The sequence below is a fragment of the Phascolarctos cinereus genome, unplaced genomic scaffold (assembly GCF_003287225.1).
Source record: "Phascolarctos cinereus isolate Bilbo 61053 unplaced genomic scaffold, phaCin_HiC Scaffold_1;HRSCAF=81, whole genome shotgun sequence".
NCBI lineage: Eukaryota > Metazoa > Chordata > Mammalia > Diprotodontia > Phascolarctidae > Phascolarctos > Phascolarctos cinereus.
This window is the reverse complement of record NW_027555514.1, coordinates 95,183,187-95,203,758: the sequence shown is the minus strand read 5'-3', so window position 1 is coordinate 95,203,758 and position 20,572 is coordinate 95,183,187. Positions and strand designations below refer to the sequence as shown.

General features: G+C 34.7%; 1 protein-coding gene and 1 pseudogene across 1 annotated transcript in view; one reads left to right on the top strand and one right to left on the bottom strand.

Moving 5' to 3' along the window:
* CNTNAP2 (contactin associated protein 2) overlaps positions 1-20,572 on the top strand; it is a 1,976,042-nt gene that overhangs the window by 645,510 nt on the left and 1,309,960 nt on the right. The window lies entirely within an intron of this gene.
* On the bottom strand, positions 9,190-10,242 carry LOC110201665 (glycine amidinotransferase, mitochondrial pseudogene; annotated as a pseudogene).

Genomic DNA, 20,572 nt, shown 5'->3' with positions numbered 1-20,572 from the left:
TTTATCTGAGGCAAAAACATAATTTTTTTTAGTCTCTGATATCACAGAAAATCTATTGAATTATCTTTTCCCACTTTTGACTTCTGACCATATATTGACATTCTGTGTAGCTAGAAAAATGTGACCATACAAAAAACAGATAAACAAATTCTCAGGATTATTGTTAAATTATTTCAATTGAGGTAGGCAGTATAAGGCCCTCTATTTTACAGTTGAGGAAACTGAGACTAAGAATTTAAATAAATTAATGAGGTTACACAGATAGGAAGTGGCATAACTGGGCATGGAAATCAGTTTTTATTTTTAACTCGAAGTTTAGTGTTATTTGTGCCATACCACTCTGTTGCCTTCATTAAACATTGACTACCTACTGTGTTTAGGGCTGTTTCCATAAGGTATGGCGAATGCTGAAATATGTAAAACACTGCCATCATAGTATTTTATCCTAAGTATGTCCTTTGTGTCTACTTTATTTTAATATCCATGTTTGTAATCTTCATTTAATGTTGTTTTTCTCAGGTTATTTTGAAGATAAGCACATCTTGCCAAAGATTTTCTGATGTGTACTATTTGTAGAGTCATGTCCTTTATTAGTATTTTTTTTGTGAAAAAGGACAAAGGCTTATGCTTTCTTTGACATTTTAACATTCTTTGCACCTGTAACTACATGAAAGAATGGCTAAATCCAGTTTATTACAAATAGATACCGATGATAATTAACATGAAAAATGTCACAAGAAGGGTAGGTTTTTCTACAAGGCAACAAACAACTGATCAATTGAATGACAATGAGAACAGACGAATTATTCATCTTGTGTTCCTTTTTAAACATTGTCTAATAAGTGCACTGATAAGGACATTATACTCATTAAGACTTCCTAAACTCAGTCCTTATAATGTACATACCTTTTGTACGTGACCTTTACATTTATTACTATTTCTCCAAAATCCTTCTTTCATTTCTGCCTTTTTTTAATTTCCAGAAGTGCATAATACTTAATATAATTCTCTAAAGTCCTTCTCTTTCTACAAAATCCAACTCCAACCAAATGTCTTTTATGAATCCTCCTTTTCTTGAGTTGGCATTTAAAACCTTTCAGAATCTAACTTCAATCATCCTCCCCAGGATTTTTTGTTTGTTTTTGTTTTATTTTGTTTTATTTTTTCACAATGTTCCCTTTTGTGTATTCTGCATTCCAAACTACCTTACTTTCCATTCCAAAAACTCAACATTACATTTACATTCTCTATGCTTTTACATAAGCTGTATGGCAGGACTGAAGCACACTCTCCCCTTTCACCTCTTTGAAACGCTGGCTTCCTTCAAGGTTTGACTTATATGCCACCTTCAAACCTCTAACCATTAATACTCTCTCCCTTCTCCAATCATAGTTTATACACTTACCTGTTTATGTGTTGTTTTCTTTTAGTCAAATATAAGCTCCTTGAAGGCAGGGTTCTTTTTCTTTGTTTTTGTACCAATGGTGCCATGCAAATAGCAAATGCTTAATAAATGTTTACCATATTAGAACAGATTGTCAAAAATGCCACTCTGGCTGCATCCATCCTATAATGTTCCCTGCCTGCTACCTGAACCAAATTAAAATGTAATTGTAAAAAAATTAAATAAAATAAATAAAAAGACCTGAAATATAGATCATCTTACATTTTAAAACTAAGACAATATGTGGCCCACCGATCCTTATATATAGAATAGCAGCCCCCATTTCTATTTGAGTTTGAAACCACCAGATTAGATTGTTTGTTTAATTCAAATCCTATGTAAAAGTAAAATGATAGAACTTACTGTTTCACCACCATAGACAAAAAGTTATCAGAAATTTTGCTGAAGAAAATTCTGGCTCAGCAGTAGAGTTCATGCCATGTAAGTTGAAATGCAGAGTCTGTACTTCCCATAACAAATTGTAGAGAATCGTTTCTAGGGCATCCATGAAAATAAGAGCATATCTAAGCTCTCAGAGATGAGAAAATACCTGGTTAAGTTTCACCTGATGAAGCTGTCATCACTTCTTTGATTCCCACTTCTGGATAACAACCCCTTGTCAGGAAGGAGGGAAAAGAGAGATTTCACCCTGCTTCCCAAACCTTTCCCCTCCAAAAGAGTGTTCTGAATCACTTGAAAAAGTACAGGTCCCTTTAGGTACTGCAGGTAATTTGGAACCCAGAGTAGAAGACATTTTGGAAAATGCTATTGTCAGCCATTGTGACTATTTTCATGATGATGTAGATGTAAAGAATTCCTACTGTATTACTCTAATTTTCTGAGGCCAGACCAGAATAACTACATAAATGCTGACCCTAGGAGGTACTATGAATGCTTAAAATAAATTATTTACTCTTTTCCATAAAAGTGAGGGAAATTTTCAACAACTCGCAAAAGATTCTGTTGCTAATTTATGTTACCCTGAACTAAGATGTCATACACTTCAGGAGATTTTAGTTGTTGGATTCTGTTCTTTCATTTCTTCTAAATTCTGATGAGCTTACATGAGTTTATTTCAAAATATATTTGTCTTTTTCACAGTGTTTCAGCATTGGCCCATGGTCTATTTTAGTTGTTTTCCCTGAAAACTTTTTAAAGTATATTTTTGAAAAAAATGTTTAATGTCTTGTGGAATTCAGTTTAAAAAAACCTATTTATGAAGGAATTAGCTTTGATTTTTAAGGATTTAATGTAAAATAGTTACATTCCTTCAGCATATGTGCCTTAGTAGATGAACTATTGAACTTAAAAGAAGTAGAAAACTGCATTCATGATTAAAAGTCAAAGAGGTTCTGGAAGCCTTTTTATACCAACATTTTGCCTTTATATATTAAGACAAGATTAGTCACTGAATATATAAAGGTAATATAGTAAGCAATGAAAAGATTACATATTACCTTTATATAGTGAAATCAGAAAGCACAGTGCATATCCTAGAGTTTAGCATTCATCAAGCAAGTTACCTCCCCTCAGTGAGTCTCAATTTCCCATCTATAAAATGGAGATTGTAATGTGTACTCACTTAACCTAGCTGGGTAACTATAAAGAAACTGCTTTAAGAAATATGTTGTTTTATATAAATATGAAATATTGTTGTAATTATTATTTAATTTAACTTCTCATTTTACAGATGAGTGAATTGAGAGAATAGGAGTTCTTTCTTGAGAGAGAGCAGGGAAAGGAAGAACCCGGCAGTAATTATAGAGCATAAGGCATTTCAGGGGTTGACAGACCCAGGCAGATACTTTGGACAGAGGATAGTGTGAGGTTTTTGGGATCTTTTGAAGGGGTGACAAATGCAAATAAGAGGAAGTAGGAAGGTAGCAAGAGCATTAAAAATGAGTAGAAAGATACTGAATTGGAAAACAAATTGATAAGTTACTTTTGTTCTCACACTTCTGCTAAAGACTAGGTCCTATGCATGTGATTTTTAGTAGAACTTCTGACAGTGCCATATGCTCTCTCCTCTCACCTCCCTTTTCCAAGACAGTTGTTAGTTATACCTCTCTTTTAGTTCCTATTTCGAGTACCTTAGTTTGTGCTTTTATGACATATCCAGTTTATATAAAGAATACATAGTAATGCTAAGCACCACAGGAGAGGTGTAATGAATATTCCCCAATTGATAAGCATACCTTGAATTTCCAATTCTTTGCAACCACAAAAAGAGCTGCTATAAATATTTTTGTATATGTGGTCCCTTTCCCATTTTTTCATGATCTCTTTGGAATACAGACCTAGTAGTGGTATTGCTGGATCAAAGAGTAGGTACAATTTTATAGCCCTTTGGGCATAGTTCCAAATTGCTCTCCAAAATGGTTGGATCAGTTCACAACTCCACCAACAATATATTAGTATTCCAATTTTCCCGTATCTTCTCCAGCATTTATCATTTCTTGTTTTATCATGTTAGCCTATCTGATAGATGTGATATGGTACTTCAGAGTTGTTTTGATTTGCATTTCTTTAATCAATAGTGATTTAGAGCATTTTTTCATATAACTATATATAGCTTTAACTTTTTCATCTGAAAGATGCCTATTCATATCCTTTGACCATTTATCAATTGGGCTTGTATTCTTATAAATTTGACTTAATTCTCCACATATTTTCAAAATGAGGCCTTTATCAGAGTCATTTGTTGTAAAAATTCTTTCCCAGTTTTCTGCTTCCCTCCTAATTTTTGTTGCATTGGCTTTGTGCAGAAACTTTTCAATTTAATGTATTCAAAATTATCCACTTTGCATTTCACAATGTTCTCTATCTCTTGTTTGATCATAAGTTCTTCTATTATCCATAAACCTGACAAGTAAACTCTTCCTTGCTCTCCCAGTTTGTTTATAATATCAGTCTCTATATCTTAATCATAAGCCCATTTTGACTTTATTTTGGTATATGATTTGAGATTTTGGTTTATGCCCAGTTTCTGTCACATGCTTTTCCAGTTTTTCCGGTAGTAAAACCACAAGTTTTATGTAATAGACTGGTTTTTATAAATTTTTATATATTTATTTTTACACATCATTTTTCTAGCCTTTGTAAGTAATAATGGTGTTTTTATGACTTTTTTGTTCCATTTTTTTTTGTTTCTTTATTGTGTTGTTTTGGTAAAGAAGTGATATGAGAAAATACTTCTATTTCTTTATGGAATTTGGGGTTTTGAAATGTGGGATGCTGTATATAATGTCAGCTTTTTTTTTGTATGCTCGTTGATTTTACTGAATTATCTTTTCCTCTTTGTTATTCTTTATTATGGAAGGTGGCTTTTGGGGAGTGCAGGGTGATAGAGAGATATATTGGGAAATATAGGCGATGTAACCAAAGATATATATAATATTTTTTAAGTAAGGGGAAAAGGAGAGAAAGGAAAGTTAATCTGCTTGTTCTTTTTCTTTGTTAATTTGTGAATAACAAGATTGAGTAATATTTATAGGTTGCTTGGTGAACACTGTTTCCTAGATGGTTAAATAGCATTGCTATATAATAAAGGTTGTAATAATAGACTGTAGGTTACATGTTACCTAAGCACAGTACCTCAAAGGTGTATTCTAGAAAACATGAAGGTTAGAGCATAGGAAGATATGTAGAAGGAGGAGATAAGAAGATAGATACCTTAGAGATGAAGAGTTGTTTTGGACAGATGGCAAAATTGCTGCTTGGCATATATCACCTTAAACTAATATTAGTAAATGAAAGAAAATATATACAAAATCATCATGATTGCATTGTGTGGTAGGGTTCAGTATCAAACTCCTAACCAATGGAGTTCCCCTAGTCTTCTGATGTATCTCAACTTGGCTCTGGGTTCATCAGGATTCCACCTAGACTCTTTTCTGTCCATGTCTTGCCTTGATTTTTAAAAATTTCTATGTTCAAACATAGTTCTATGCTCACAGTTCAATATTAAGCCAGAATTTCACAAGCAATGAACTTGATCACCTCTCCTCGCACCTCTCCATTTAGCCTCTTTTCCCTTTTTTTGCCTTTTTCAAGCATTGATGCAAGCTATCTTAATGGTATAATTCTCCCTGGACTCTGATATCCTGGATATACTCCAAGGACAGGGAACAATATCCTTGACTCTTAATTGTGGATAACAGAAGCATCACTAGAGATTTTCCATTAAATTGATTATTAGAGTATGTCAATATCTGAGGACCCATTATTCAGTTAGGTCTAGGAGTCCATTTGCTGACGTGAATCACCAGTTTATAAATCAGTAGTTGGTTTTCAAGAGCTGATGTTGCAAAGAAAATATTTATTGACGTAAATTACTTTTAAATAATTCTTGCTACACAACAAATAAATCTTGGTTATAGAATCTTCCTCACCTCCAGCACAGACACACACACAGACACATATCCATGCACACATACATACACGTACACACTAATTTTCTGTAAGTGAAAAACAATATAAAGAACCCTGGACCAAGAGTTAATAACCCTGTAATATAGTACTTGGTCTAGCAGTTGAGTGATTTAGGATAAGCCACAAACTTCCTATTTACCTCAGTTTACTCATATAGGTAGCAATGTGATAAAGTTAAATGAATACTTGTGGAATCAGGAGACTTGGGTACAAATTCTAACTGACATTTTCTATCTCGGTGGCCTTGGGCAAAACACTTAGTTTGTAAAATTATAGGGTTGGCCTCAATGGTTTTTAAGGTTCCTTCTGATTTTATATCTATGATACCATGACTAGCATGGTCTCAAAGGTCCCTTCTGGTTCAAAATCCTGTGAATCTAAAATTATAAGCAAATGAAATAACAGGAATTTGTTGAGTTCTAGAATATGCCATTCATCTAGGTAACTCTCAAGTAAACATGTTATTATATTTTAGGAGAATAAAACAGTATATCTATTGCTCTATGCTGCTGTTTATGCCTTATGTTAGACATGAACAGAGCCTAAATTTTATTCTATTATTTTCCAAAAAGACTTTTTAACTTCTTGGGTATTTTACTCAAGTAGTTGATGTAATATAAATTCCATTTTTCCCTTTCCACTATAAAGTGGTATTTATTTCGTTGCTCTGAATCACTTGCACCTCAGAAAATGAAAATGCTTTTTTTTTGCATTTTTCTTTTTGAAGATCACTCAGAAAGTAATAGCAAACTCATAATTTTCTTGCCCACTTCAGATATTCCTTTCTTTCAGGTTCAAAAAAAGTGATAGCCTCATTTCTTATCTGCATTATATTTTTACACATGCTAAGAACTTTTTTTCTTCTCTATCATTCTAAATGGAAGATTCTAGAAATTGTCATTATTTCTATGACCTGACTCTTTCAAGAATTGATAGAAAATCAGACTCTTATAAAATGACCTTTTCTTTTTCCTGGAAATCATTTCAATTACTTGGACAATAAATGATGATGCAATTCTAATTCATTGCTTCTGGTTGTTAGATGCAGAACAACCCTTTCCCTTACCCCCCCAATCTGTTTTCTTTAGGCATATATATTATATTTTCTAACCCTTACTGCTTATCTGAGAATTGATGATTGTTGAAATACAACCACACAAGTTTAACTCCTCCAAAACCTAAGAAAATTGTATCATATTTTTAATTTTATATTGGCTTTTACCTTATTACCTATTGCATTTGTGAGTATGTTACATTAAGGACATTTTGGAGTAATTTTTAATCCCTTTGAAAAGAATATATTTGCCTTTATTATATAGTAATTCTATTTAACCATCTAGGAAATAGTGTTCAGGAAAACTTTTACCTAAGTTTCTCGGTAGTGAGTAAATTAATTAATTAGGAACAACTCTTCCACTGAATTTGTTCCACTGTGACAGACCCATTTGTTTGTCCATCTCATTTAAAATATCTTCTGTTTTTATATATGGATTTGGGTTTCATTCTTTTCCATTCTTGAATGACTGTCAGTGTTTTTCCACTTACACTTTTTGAACAATGGTGTTTAATTCCAACCTTCTCTGTTGACATCTACTTCTGACATAAATTGCTTCAGCTGGTTCTGACATAGTGTTTTATATTTTTCACTTAGAGTCTAGCATTCATAAGATGATGCCACATCCATTCTCTCCACACCTTCTACTTCTACCCCGAGAATGGTAAACAACTCAATGCTCCTATTTCTGAGGACATGGCAATCAATTGCCCTATGACTGAAATCCACTCTCTAACTTCCTAGTTCAATACAGTCTGTGTTGATCACTACTCCCTAACATGCATAGTCTTCATTTAATAGGTCATAACTTCTTGAGGGCAAGGACTATAGTGTTTGCTTATTACTAGTACACAGTAAGCACTTAATAAATGCTATTTTAGTTATTCATTTTTCTATCCAACAGTAGGTACTTGAATGTTTAGGTAGAACATCTATCAGGTGTAGTGGAAGGAGCTCTGGGCCTAGAATAAGGAGAAACCAGAGTTCATGTCCTGGCTCTAATATTTACTGGTTGCATGATTATGGGCAAATCATATACCTCAGTTTCTTCACCTTTAAAATGGGGAGAATAATATTTGCCCTACCTATTCAATGATGTCGTGCTAATAAAAGTGCTTTGTAAGCACTAAAGCTATATAAAATGGACTATGATAACTCACTAAATCCATCATCTTATCTCTGTGACTCTTGCCCATGTCCTCCTACCATAAATTTTCCCAGGTTCTCCCATACATTTTTGGTACAGTGCCCACATACTATAGTAGAGACATTCCTCTTGATTTGTGGACATTCCATGTTCCACAGTGGATCACATATTCACTGGTTATTGATTATATCCTTTCTCTTATAACATGGCTGCCTCACTTATGTTTCTAGTTCTATACTTTTCTGAAACAATGTATTTCATGCCATCTCTTTTGCAAAATGCTTAGTTGATATCATCCCATAGCCTTCTTATACCATATTTCTATCCTTTGCCCTTTGGGTTATTTGCAAATATAATTCTTCAGAGGCTATGCCATTCTGTGTTTTATAAGCCTAAAATATATAATTCTTGTTATAAAGTGGGGTATTTGTATTGGTTCCTAAAATATATGTTGAAATTAATCACATATCTAATTATAGTTCTCTAAATATCCCGACTTCCTTACATGATTTGAATCCAGGTGGAATACTTTTCCTGCTTATTTTTTCTAGTTCATTACAGTTTATTAATTAATTTTTTAGTTTTAAAAGTTTCATGAAGAAAAAATAAGTCAATTAAAATGAATCCTCTAAGTCTCTTGTTATTTTTGGATAGCTCTCTTTCATTATATCTTTGAATGACTCTAGCAATATTCCATTATTTTTTAACACAAAAATTTTATTAGCATAAAAAATATATATCTAGTATCCAACATTAAAACTGGGTCATATGTATGCATGTGGGTTCTATTCCATTAATTACTGAATGCTCTTATCTCTCAGCTGTGCTTTGAAGAATTTGCACTTACGTAAACATATCTTAACTTACCAAAGAAAGGAAACTTGAAGATGTAGTAGTGTACAGCTACTGAACACACCAAAAAGAGATGGGAAATTAAAATTATATCTTGCTGCATTGAATATTTCTGTAAGAACCCTAGACATAACAGGAAATGTGGACAAAACATTTCATTTGAAATGAGATAAGTCATATGAAAATGTTAAATGTTGAGATAAGAATATTAACAAAACTCCTGGAGAATTCCCTTTGATGTTTGCATAGTTTTAGCTTATCTTAAAAATAAAATGGAAATGGGATGATTGGAACTAGAGGAGTAACTATAGTCCATCCTGTTTTCTTGAAAAGTTCAATCTGATGACAGGCCCGTTAGGTTTGGAAAGCACAAGACCAGGTCCAATGATATTGAAGGTGGCATCAATATGCATTGGATTGGGATCTTTAAAGGAGATAATGTGCAGCCTATAGTCTGCAGCAAGATGCCTACACATCCACTCAATGTCCAGGTAATATTTACCTCCCTTCTCTGTGCCAAAATATCTCTTCCAGCTCGAATGAAGTCAGAAGCATCAAAACATGGCTCATATTCAGTTGTCACAAATTTTCCCTGAGCAGCCAATTTGTATCTGTCTTCTTCTACGGAATAGATTGGATAATCCTGGTCATAAAGTTCATCAACCATTGTGGGCTTAGGAGCAGTTGTCCACTTAGCCCCAGGATGGAAATAATCTTTGATAATTCATCTGTATGCTTGATACGCAAAGAAGCACGCCATGCCATGGGAGGTTCAATGGTTTCATTTCCAACTGTAATCAGAATGTCTCTGGGCATTGCACCATACAAACCTGTAGACTCAAAATCTGGTGTTTTGTACTTGAAAGACCAATCAATGGGATCAAGGGTCTTAACAGTCATTCCTTCCATTTTCAAAATATTGCACATTTATTCAATTTCAACAACAGCCTTTTTCAGATGTTCTTTGGGAAAATACTGGCCTCCATGTTGCTGATAAAATGGCCAATACTTTTCATATGTGTTGGCCTTAACTTCCACAGCGAATGGTGGAACACGAGCATTTTCAGCTCTGCCTACATTCACCTCCTCAAGTGAGTCCCATTCATTACAGGAGGAGACAGGGCAGTACTTAGAAATAGTATCTGTGGCCTTGTCAGCAACAAAGGAGTTTCTGGAGGCTGCTGTAGCCTGGCTGCTCTGGAAAGTTTTCTACACCCATCCTGTAAAGACTCTTCCAAGCTGAGATCCAATGTAATGCACTGCCTCACCCTCCCTACCTTGCAGCATCTCCCCTGAGAGCAACTGGTCCGCCATCATAATGGTCTCTGCTGGGGCATTGCAAATTGCTGACTCCTACCCACAAGGCAATATTCCTCAATATTCCATTATTATCTTAAGTTCTGATGACTTTCAGGTCTAATTCTTCTTTAATCTATTCTAGAAAGTATTTATTAAGCACCTTTTATGTACCAGATACTGTTGCAGATACTAAAAGAAAAATGAAACCATTCTCAATCTCAAGGAAGTGATATTCTACTGGAGATACATAACATGTAAACATTTGACTATAGACAAGATAATAGATTATATTTTAAATTATTTCAGAATGATGGCATAACAATGGAAGTAAGAGCATTGTTGCTTATCATTATTTTTCTTGCTTTTTTAACGTTTATTCACAGCTTCCACATCCAGGCTTTCTCATGTAAATAATTTGTAGTGTTAAAAATATCAGGTGTATGTAATCCATAGACAATTGATGTTTGAGATGAGTGGCAGATTATATGATGAAATATAGTTAGGAAAATCACTCACAATACACCTGTCTATAGACTATATGATGAAATATGGTTAGGAAAATCACTCACAATATACCTGTTGATATGTAAAGAACACACTTCATAAAAATTTTCAACTCCTTCCATTTTTGACAACATATTTTTTGTGCTGTTTCCATGGCTGCAATTTGAAATTGTAGTGAAAACTTCATTGTGAAGTCAGAGTTGTTACTTAAACATTAAGAATAATAGCATTCACTTTTTCTCTGAAAAATAAAATATAATTTTATATGGCAAACAAAGCAACAAAGTCTCATTTTTCTCATTGTGTATCTAAACTGCAGAATTGGAAAATCTCAGAGGCAGAAAAGGCCTCAGAGATCATCTAGTTTATTCCATACCCAAATAGAATCTCTTTTATGTATCCTTGACAAATGATCATCTGATATTCAAATGAAGTCTTAATATAATAGGAAAACTACTCTATTTAGAGGCATCTCATTCCATTTTGGAGTAATTCTAATCGTTAAAATTAGCTTTATCATATCAAGTCTACAGTTGCAACTCTATAATTTTTACCCATGGTTCCCAGTTCTACCAATTACTCTCAAGATTTAAAAAATAAGGGGAGGAAACCTAAAGTTACTATGCATGCTACTTTGCACATTCACAATCATCTATTAGAGTAGTATTGTGTAAAAAGTGCTTCACTTTGAGATCAAGAAATGGTGCTGGAGGTTTGATTTTTTTTTTCTGCTACTTAGGACCTATATAACTTTAATAAATCTTTTTACTTCCCTGGGCCTCAGTTTCTACATACATAAAATGAGAAAATTGAACTACTTGACTTCTGAGGTCCCTTCTACCTCTATGCTCTAGAAGAGCATTCTTAGGTGAATAGCAGTCAGGACAGTACTTATAAGAGTGAGAGAAATCCTATTATTATTGCATGAATTGACTTCCCTGGGACTGCATAACTTTCCACAAGATCGTTTTTTTTCCAATGGATTCTTAATAATTTATTTGTTTTCTGCGTCATGATATACATGCCAATTCTGTGAAGGAGATCAATGATTTCATCAGAAATTAGTTATCTGCCACAATCATGCTCTATTGTTAATGGAGACAAGGAGAACACTGAGGAGAAACCCCTTGGTGTCATCCCTTGAAAAGCTATCATTTTTTTCAATGATATATGATTTTAATTCAGGCTATGATGCAGCTTCTGATCTAGAGAAAATAAATCTAACAATTTCACAGCTCTCATTCTTGACCACTCTGAGCAATAGGAGTTACTCTTTAGTTTGCAAAAGCAAAGTAAAAACAGAAATACATCATGAAACATCTCTTTGGTTTATGTATCCCTGATCACAGGTTTATATAGCATATGGACAAAGATAAAAATATAATCAGCGGTATGATATGGCAGCCAAAAAATCTAATGCAATCTTAGGTCATGTACATAAAAGAATAGTGTTCACATCAAGGGAAGTAATAGTCCTGTTAGGACATCTAGGTGGTGCAGTAGATAGTGTGCTATGCCTGCAGTCAGGAAGACTTGAGTTCAAATATGGCCTCAGACATTTATTAGCTATGTGACTCTGCCTAAGTCACTTAACCTTGTTTGCCTCAGTTTCATCATCTGTAAAGTAGGAGAAAGAAACGGCAAATCCCTCTATTGTTTTTGTCAAGAAAAAATGAGTGCTAGTTCTGCTATATTCTGCCCTAATCAGACCATATCTGAAAAAAATATGTTTAGTTCTGGGTGGCCAAGATGTTTAGTGGACTTAATACCTTAAAACCATGTCATACAAAGACTATTTGAAGACATTAAAATTATTATGAGAGAGGGTTATTATATACCAAAGGGACTGAATTTATTTTCTTTGACCTTACTGGACAGAACTGAGATCAATGAATAGAAATCAAAGGGAGTTATATTTCAGCTTTATATAAGGGAAAATTTTCTGACAGCCAAGAGTTCTTAATAGGATGAAGTGACAGAATCAAGAGAAACATTTATATTATAATGACAATGTTGCAAAAGCAAACACCTTTGAAATACTTAAGAGTGCTGATCAATTCAGTGATCAATCATGATTCTGGAGGGAAGAAGATAAAGAATGTTACCTGCCTTCTGAGTAAGAGGTGATTAAAGTAGAATGAGACACACTTAAGACTGTGGACAATATAGGGTTTGTTTGGCTTGACTCTACATTTGTTGTACAAGGTGTATTTTTTTCAGGCTGTGGGACAAATGAGAGGGAGAGAAAATAAATTCATGCTAATTGAAAAAAATAAAATTTAATTAAAAAATGAAACTGCTTTAAAAGGCAATGAATCCCTTCATACATTCATAAACAACCACACTAACTAATGGAAGGAGGTCTTCAAGTGGAGGCTGATGTTTAGATGTATTACAGTGGAGATCCAGGCTCTTTATAGTATAGGGACTAAATGACCTCTGATATTCTTTTCGGTTTTTTTTTTTGTATTTTGTATTTTGTAATCTTTGAATAGAATTTGTGGAAGAACTACACTAGGATAATCTAAGACATACTTTTTAGCTTCTATGCCTCCAAAGAGAACAATATGTGAACAAATGTGTATCCAGGGCAGACCTGTCATTCTCAGATGGCTATTGTATACATTATCTATTAACTCTTGTCTTCATCTTGACATTAAAATAAGCCTGGAATAAGGGAGAGAGACCAGCTGGGAGAGAGGGCAATATATGAAGTACTCTCTTCTCTGTATGAGGGCAAGTTGCCAATCCTGCCCTTCGTTACCATTCGGGTCTCTCCTTTAGGGAAGCAAGCTCAGCTGATACAATTTAAAATTGCAATTTGAGTCCCAATAAGATCATTCTTTTTTAAATAATTTGTTGACTTTTAGTTTTCAGCATTCATAAGGTTTTGAGTTTTAAAATTTCTCCCCCACCCTCTCTTCCCCCCTCAGCAAGATGGTATGTAACTGATACAGGCTCTACTTATTCAATCATATTAAGCATATTTTCACATTAGTCATAATGTATAGAAGAATTAGAACTAATCACAGGAAACATGAGAAGTAAGAAATAAAACAACAAAAGAAAAGAAGAGAAAATAGTATGCTTCCATCTGCATTCAGACTCCATGGTTCTTTTTCTGGATATGAATATGGATTTCCATCATGAATCTTTTGGAATTGTCTTAGATCCTTGCATTGTTGAGAACAGCTAAGTTTTTCAAAGTCAGTCATTGCACAATGTGGCTGTTACTATGTACAACGTTCTGGTTCTGCTCATTTCACAAAGTATCAGTTCCTATATGGTTTTTCTGAAATCTGCCTGTTCATCATTTCCTACAGCACAGTAGCATTCCATTACATTCATATACCATAACTTGTTCAGCCATTCCCCAATTGATGGGCATCCCCTCAATTTCCAATTATTTGCCACCATAAAAAGGGCTGCTATAAATATTTTTGTACATGTTTGTTCTTTTCCCATTTTCATTATCTCTTTAGGGTACAGGCCTGGAAGTGGTATTGCTGGGTTAAAGGGTATACACAATTTTATAGCCCTTTGGTAATAGTTCCAAATTGTTCTACAGAATGGCTAGATCAGTTCACAACCCCAACAACAAAGCATTATTGTTCCAGTCTTTAATGTAGAAGCTTCAAAGTCCTATATAATCCTGACTGTGGTTCAATAATATTTAAATTTTTTCTTTCCAGCTGCTTGCAGTATTTTCTTTTTAAGGAGTTGTTTTCTTCAGTGAACAATTTTTTTTTCCCATTCGGCCAATTGCATTTTTAAGGACTTGTTTTCTACAGTTAATTTTTGTCCTTCCTTCTCCAAACTATTGACTCTATCTTGCATGCCTCCCTTTTCTTTTCCTAACTTTTCTTCTACCTCTCTTATTTGACTTTTAAAATCCTTCTTGAGCTCTTCTAAGAGGGCTTTTTGGGCTGGAGATCAATTCATATTCCCCTTTGAGGTTTTGCATGTGGGTATATTGACAATTTTGTCCTCTTCTGATTTTATGCCTTGAGCTTCCCTGTCCCCATAATAAGAATCTATGATCATTGTCCTTTTCTGCTTTTTGCTTATGGTGTTTGCCTATTTTCTGACTTTTAAAAAGAAATTGAGCTCTCTTTCTGGAACACAGGGCACACTGGCCCAAGATTCTTTTGCTGGAAGACCTGGACCTGGTGACTGGCTTTGTGTCCTGGGGCCTCAGATCCTGGCAGTTATAGGCTGTAGGGGTCTGCAGCTTACCTGGTGATGGGCTGAAGTCATTAACAGTGAAGCTGTTGGGGTGGGGGTGTGGAGTCTGGCCCCTGGGGGATAACTGCTCACATGGGCCTTACACCCCTTTCTTTGGCTCCTGCTCACTTGGGCCTTGCACTAGAATGTTTGGTTCCTGCTCTCCCAGGCCTTGCACAGGGATGTTTCACTACTGGGGGATGTCTGGTCAGCCTAGAGCTTTGCCTCCTGGAGTTTTGTTTCCTGGAATTGTGCTTAGGCATCAGGAGATTTGGCTGCTGGAGAAGACTGTCACACATGGTGGTTTTCTGACTTGGTGTCTACTTGTTCCCTTTCCTGTACTGAAGTACTCAGGGGGTCCTGATATTGACACTTGCCTGCTCCATTACCCTGGGGCTCAGGATCTCCCCCTCATATACTGAAGTAGGGTTTGCTGCTGGCTTGCTGAGACACCTCCTGTCCTGTATTGCTCTCCCTCCCCTACAGCAAGAGGGGCCTTTTGTGGGAGATTTATCTATTAGTAATAACTTTTTCTTAATGGTAAGGAACAGGCAATGAGGAGATATTAGGAAACTTGTCAGGGCTTTTGTTTTTGTTTCATTGAAAAAAAATTAATCAGCATACATGCTACACCATCTAGCATAACGGGATCCATGATAGCTTACATCATCTAGTCTTTTCAAGAACCGTTCAAAAAATATTCTGAAATATCTTGTATTAGAATATTTAGTATTTCTGCAAACAAACTCAGTATGCCTGCAAATCAAGATGATCTTTTCTCTATCATTTACTGAAGCAGCAAGAATATATTACAAACATCTGTATTAACAGGGGCAAGATACCTACCAGAAATATTTTGCCTAAGTAAAATATGCTGGGTCAGTAATTAACCAGTGAAAAATCAATATCAAACATTTTTTCTTTGTGAATATTTTTGGAGTTTTTTCAAGACTTAAAGTTTTTGTAATCACTACTTTAATAATTGTAAGGAAAGAGCTACTGGGTTACATACTGATTTTAGCCAAGAAATGGATAGATCAGCATGCCATATTATCTTCCACATATAAATAATTAACACTTCTAATTTCACTACTCTTAATGTAAACACATTTCACGTACTGAACTTCTTTTCTTTGGAGCATTTGATCTACTTGGATTTTCCCATGTTAAACTTTCCTTAATTGCTTTTGGTCACTCTCTAAACTCAACCAGCTAGGTGTTAACAGTGCATAAACTGCTGCACCAGGCATTAGGAAGACCTGAGTTCAAATTTGACCTTAAACACTAGCTGTGTGACCTTGGGCAAGTCACTTAACCCTGTTTGCTTCAGTTCATCATCTGTCAAATAATCTGGAGAAGGAAATGAAAAACCATTCCAGTATCTTTTCCAAGCAATCCCCAAATGGTGTAATGAAGAGTTGGACATAACTGAAAAATAGTTGAACAGCAAACTCTACCAGTGATGTCATCTCAGGATTCCAAATGACTTTTCTTCCATGGCTATTGAATTAAATGTATTTGTTTCTTAATCTATGCTTTATAATTGTTTATGTAAAGGTTATTCTTCCTTTGTTTGATTTTCTTAGTTGTATTCACTTATAACTAATTCTAAAATATTGTTATTTAACAGCAGCTCTTGGCCTATTCTTTTCTGAATACTTTCTACTTTCTTAAGTCAATATTTACAAAAGTATATTGAGATTTTGAGTATAGTCCTTAATGCGTGAGGTCAAGAGTAATTAAATAGTTAATTCAGTAAAATTAAAAGCTCAAATTATTGATCCATAAACTTGTAAAATGATTTTTGCAATATCCATTGTCTTCTGCTATAACTACCTCACAATAGATACTATGGGCTTAAGTCACATGCTAAGTATGACAGAGTTATGAAGTACAAAATGGGAAATTTTAAGTTCACAGGGCAATGAAAAAGGTATTAATGTTTTATTTAAAAATCTGTTTACTAAATAATGTTTGGGAAAGGTACTAGATCTGAGAATTAACTGATTTTGGGAACTCTACAGTGAAGATACTCTTTACCAGTGCCTCAAGTCTTTTTCTACTCCAGTCCATCCTTCATTTAGCCCCCAAAGTAATTTGGTGCTCTAAGTCAGACCACATCACTTCCCTGCTCAATAAACCAGTGGCTCCTTATCACCTCCACATTCAAATATGGAATAATCTGTCTGACATTCAAAGCCCTTCATAATATAGGCCTCTCCTACCTTTCCAGTGTTCCTATACTTTACCCAATGCAAACTCTTTGATTCTTCAATCTAGTGACACTGACGTCCTGGCTGTGCTATGAACAAGATACTCCATCTCTTGTCTTTAGACATTTTCCCTCATTTTCCCCCTGCCTGGAATGCTCTCCTTCTTTAACTCTGCCCACTGATTTCCCTGAATTCATTTTTAAATCCCACCTAAAATCTCATTATTTACAAGAAGCCTTTCCCAAGCCTTTTAGTTCCTTCCCTCTATTAATTATTTCCTGTTTATCATGTGTATAGCTTACTTCATATATATTTGCTTGCATGTTGTTTCTCCCATTAGATTGCAAGCCCCTTGAGGGCAGGGACTGTGTTTGTCTCTTTTTTATTCTCCAGAACTTAGCACAGTGGCTGACACATTATAGGTACATAGTAAATGTCTGTTTATTGATTGATTGATTGAACTAGGCACCTATTCTGCATCCTATCATCTTGAAGTCCAGGTTCATAGTCAGTATGTGTCAGAAGCAGCACATGAATCCAAGTAATTTAGGTCGAAACACCCTATCCATTCTGTCACAGTATCCCTCCTCCCCTGCTCCCCATTCCTCAAATAGCTGAAAGCAAACTATAGCCAAAGGAAGAGAAGCTAAAAATGGCCTTTGAAGCTATAGGTTGGATTGTCATGTTGTGATTGAGTCATGATTTCTTGTTCGTAGCTACTCTACCAAAGAAAAGTACATGAAATTATGTAGAAACCTGACTTTATCATAATTTGAATGACAGAGCATACCATTTATGCTGTTATTATTTTCTTTTAATTGTCCTTCTCCTTGCAATATCTCACAATGTACAATTAGAAAGTTGATCTGCCTAATTTATTCTGTATTGTTCGAATTACAGAGGTATCTTTATTTATAGAGATTATTAATGATGCTAAGTATATATTCCAACATTCCTCTATTTTTCATCACTGAAGTAAAACTGTTATGACTACCTTGTACTAACATATGACTCATCAACATTGGGCAGATATGAAACATGAGGTATAAAATTCAGGCTTTTGAAACACTGGCTTCCCCCCCTAGGTAAGGTGGGAGTATTATTATACCACTGAAATCCTCTGCTGTAGGCATAAGTTCTATTAAACCTTCATGTTAATGAATTTACTTTCCTAAATACTGAATATCTATGAAGTAAAGTAGAAACTGAGAAAAATGGGGACCACAAAATGATAATTCAAATGCTATCTCTGACACTGACTATCTCTGTGACCCTGGACAAGTCATTTAACCTCTCTCAGTAAGTTTTCCTAGCTATAAAATGAGATAAATAATAATATCTATGTCACAGCATTGCTGTGATAATCAAATGAGACATGTCAAGTGCTTTGTAAACTTTTAAGAATTATTTACATACTGGTTATTAAATGGTTAGATATCTCTAAAACTTGCTCTTAAAGGTGAATTTTAAAAAGGTACTCACTGAAGAGCCCCAAACATTTGTAAGTATTTAGTCGATTACTAGATGTAAAAAAAAATTAAAAATTGAAAAAGATTATTGGATGTATTAAAAATTAAAATCTCTGAGGATATAGTACAATTTCATTTCAGGAATATGTTGGACAACGTGGTTCCAAAGTCTCTCTCATATCTAACTGCTAAGATTCCATGATTATGGTGAATCAGCTACAGATAAGTTGAAGTGTTCTGTAAACTTAGGAACACCCTCATTTCTAATGCAAAATCTTTTTCTTCTCCAACTGAATTAAATGTACTACCTATATCTTACTTTGACTTAGTTGATGAAGGATCATTAAGAATATGAAAATCCAGCTTTCTCCACTTTCCGTCTGTAGTACAAGCAACAAGCTGCATCCAGAATTACACATGAGGACCAGGACAAACTTGGTTGCATTTGGCAAACTGAGCAAAATTTTCGGTGATATCAAGCTTTTCCTTGAACACAAATAGAGTTGGTTAGTACCAGTACTCTTCCAGTAATACTGTTAGACCAAGAGTCACTGAGCACCATTTACCAAAGAATTAAAATTGCAGATGACAGAGCAAGGGGGAGAGACATATTCTGGGATGGTTATAGTACATTTCTGTGATATGAATATAAAAAGTCATGTAAAGGATATCCAAGAAACTTTAAACAGAAAAGGAGGCAGAGTTGTTCCTATAACTAACAGCAAGATAATTTCATTGGTACTCACAGAACACAAAAAAACAGCATTCAAGGCCTCCACAATGCTGGAGATGACTTGAAAATATGCCATCCAAGCATTGCTTGAAGACCTGGTGGTGTTTACCATAGAAAACAGAAGAAATACAGAGGACATGGTAGTTTTCTTCATATTTTTAAAAGGCTGTTATGTGCAAGAAGGATTCAACCTGTCCTGTCCTCAGAGGGTAGAATTGGAAGCAATGAATAGATGTGAGAGAGAGGGTATATTTTGGCTTCCTAACAATTAGAACTGCCCAAAAGTAAAATGAATTTCTTCAAGAGCTAGTAGATACCCCCTCAGTAGGTATTTCCAAGCGAAGGCTGTGTGACTACTTCTTGGAATTCTTATGGTGGAATATTCTTGGTCAGGCACAGAAGTTAAACAAGATGGCTGTTAAGTTCTCTTCTGTTATTTTCTTAGCTTTTGTAAAGTGGTTCTTAATGTAATGAAAAAGACCTGCATAGAGAAATCAGGTCTTGTCTATATGGGAACAGAAAGGTAGTGGTGTAAGATTGTTGTTAATAGTTGAAGGGGTAATAATTTCAAAATGACTTGAATTCTATTTATGATTTCCACAAAGAAAACATTGTTAATGAGCCAATATTTGTTCATGAAACTACCTGAACACATATGAAATATGAAATATGGAAAACCATCACTCCAATTAATTATATGGGGAAGAGAGAGATGAACTACTTTTCTGTGAAATCTTAGAGGCCATCCAAAAAAAAGTGGTTTTATATAACAATTTCTGGATTTTAAAAAGTCCAGAAGGCATCTAGTACAAGACATAGAATAATTCCCTCTATTATATCCCAAACAACTATATATCTCCACCTGCCTTAAAAATCTTCAGTGGAGAAGCCAGTGCTATTGGGAACAGAAGCTGAGAGGGATGATTGAAAAAATGACAGGACAGTAATAAACATAATGGGACCAAAATCAGTTTGCCAGACCTGTTGTAAGTGACCAGAATCAAGAGGTTATAACTGGGAAAAATTTTTTAAAAGAGCAGTTATTAGTTCCTTATTAGATAAATAAAGATTTCTTTTATAGTTATTGTGTACAGTACCATCTAAAGTTTAGGAGAGCTGAAGCATCACAGAAAAGTGTCATTCCTTTCAGGTTTGAGAGGGAAAATCAGAAAGGGAAAATACAATTATCATTTTTGCTTTAC